Source organism: Phacochoerus africanus, chromosome 1 (genome assembly GCF_016906955.1).
Source record: "Phacochoerus africanus isolate WHEZ1 chromosome 1, ROS_Pafr_v1, whole genome shotgun sequence".
Classification (NCBI taxonomy): Eukaryota; Metazoa; Chordata; class Mammalia; order Artiodactyla; family Suidae; genus Phacochoerus; species Phacochoerus africanus.
In genome coordinates this window covers 95,778,588-95,780,768 of record NC_062544.1, presented here as the reverse complement: position 1 = coordinate 95,780,768, position 2,181 = coordinate 95,778,588, and the positions used below count along the sequence as shown (strand labels likewise).

The following is a 2,181-nucleotide window of genomic DNA, read 5'->3' as shown; positions in this document are numbered from 1 at the left end:
GTGAGCTGTGGTGTTGGTGTCAGACGCCTCTGGGATCTGGCATTGCTGTGACTGTTGCGTATGCCAGCAGCTACAGCTCCAATTCGACCCCTAGCCTGGGAACTTCCATATGTCATGGATGCGACCCTAAAAAGACACACACACACACACACACACACACACACACACACAACAATGATATGAAGACTTATCTGAAGAAGGCAGTGAAGTGGTGAAGGAGACATCCAATGAGATGATGGTACAGCACATCACATGTGTTGGCCCACCCTGGCCTGTCATCTCAACACACTGTACAGTCCATTTTGTGACATGGGAAGCCAAGTATAGAGGAGTGTTGAGCTCCAAAGGGAAGATTTTCAAAGAGGGGCTGCTGAGATTCTTTGTCAGCTTGTCCGTCACCTCCTGAGAGATATGGTTTTCTTGCTGGGCTGGAACATATTGGCTCACTTCTCAGTGTCTTATCTGGTGGATGAGAGTCAGGCCCTGGCCATCAGGACCTGCACCAGATTTGTGCTGGGTATGGCACTGAGCATGCTGACCTACACACTCCCTGCTGGTCAGAGATCTCATGGCTGTGAATAATTGTGGGCTGTAGGCTAGGAATCCCTCACACTCAGTGTTCAAACCTGGGTAACACTGCTGTAAGGACCTGCATGTGCAGGGCCAGCTCTTCTGTAGCTCCAGCCCACCTTCCCACTGGGTATCATCAGGATCATGCTTTGCCCTGGAGTAATAGCCACCTGAGAATATGTGCTGTCTTTTAAGTAATAAAGCCCTATTCCATACATGGGGAAATACACTTAGTATCTTGGAAGAACCTGTAATGGAAACGAATCTGAAAAAGTTTATATATACATACATACACACACACACAGAGTGTGTATAACTGAATCACTTTGCTGTACATCTGAAATGAATACAGCCTTGTAAATTAACTACACTTTGATTAAAATAAATAAATGATGTCTCAGCCTGGCCACCATGGATGAGGTCTGATCACCCTCGGGCACTTGTAAAATGACCAATCCAGCAACTCTCAGATGTCCTCCAGCCTAGCGAGGCTCTAGTTCCCATTTTTGCCACGTGTCTGCACAGCAGCAGGGGTTGGGTGGGAGTGAGGCTTCACCCAGTGGATTAGTCATTGTTAGACCTGGGGAAGGTGGGGTAGGGCTGGGGAATTGGAGCACAATTCCCTTTCTTTGCAGATGTGCTGAGCCTGCTTTGTGCAGAGGGTCAGAGAATGGCTTGTAGAGGGCCAGGCTGGCCAGACAAAGGCTCATGGGTTCAGGTCCCACAGCCCTCGAGTCGGCCCCAATTTTCCTGAAGCTCTAGAAGGTAACATCACTCTCCTCCTTTGTAAATAGAGCACCACCCCCTTTCAGGACGCTACCATCATGCCCAGATCTGTGCTAGGAAGTCCTCGACAGGTTTTGCTTTTGCCTTTTCAACACTACTTTTCTGATAAGAAGGAAGCACCTTCTGAATGGGGACATCATGTGATGCCTCAGATGGTACTCTCTTCAAAAGTGCATCAGTTTAATGGTGATGCCCCAGGTGTAGGACCTGGTCACCTGTGCAGCTGTGAACATCCAGACATCAGGCAGGGCAGTGGTCTCTAGTCCTCCCAATTTTAAAAGTTTCTAATAAAATTTGACCTTTTATCCCTCAAATAAATATATTGGTGGTGATTGGGGGGGGAACCTTACACTCTGAAGGGAATCAGAACATGTCACCCCAACATATGCCACTTTAGCTATTGATTATTCTGAGCTGCAGGCACTTGAGAAACTGCAGATGCAGGAAGGGCTCTCTGACCTCCCCCTTTCTACCTAAAAGCAGGACATATAATTTCCTGGGAGAAAAGCGCCCCCACTGCACCAGGAGGAGTGGAACATTCTTATGTCCAGACATGAAAAGCTGATGCCACAAAGAATCTGTGCCAACAAATCTACTAAAATAGCATTTATCTCTCATGACTTTCCCCATGTATTTTCTAACCTTCCCACAACTTGGCACCCCCAGCCCAGCTTCTTTACCTTTATCGTGTCTTCTCTGCACAATGTTCTTTGTTAACACGACATGGAAGCCTCCAGGTCAATCCCATTCTTACAATATCTGCTCTTTTTCTATGAAGGTATTCGTGCCACTTAAAATATTAACATCAAGTAAAATTTGTATGTT

General features: G+C 46.8%; 1 pseudogene; it reads left to right on the top strand.

Annotated features, from left to right (window-relative positions):
• The first annotated feature begins 211 nt into the window (after positions 1-211).
• LOC125112028 (mitochondrial carrier homolog 1-like) lies at positions 212-733 on the top strand (annotated as a pseudogene).
• Positions 734-2,181: the final 1,448 nt, after the last annotated feature.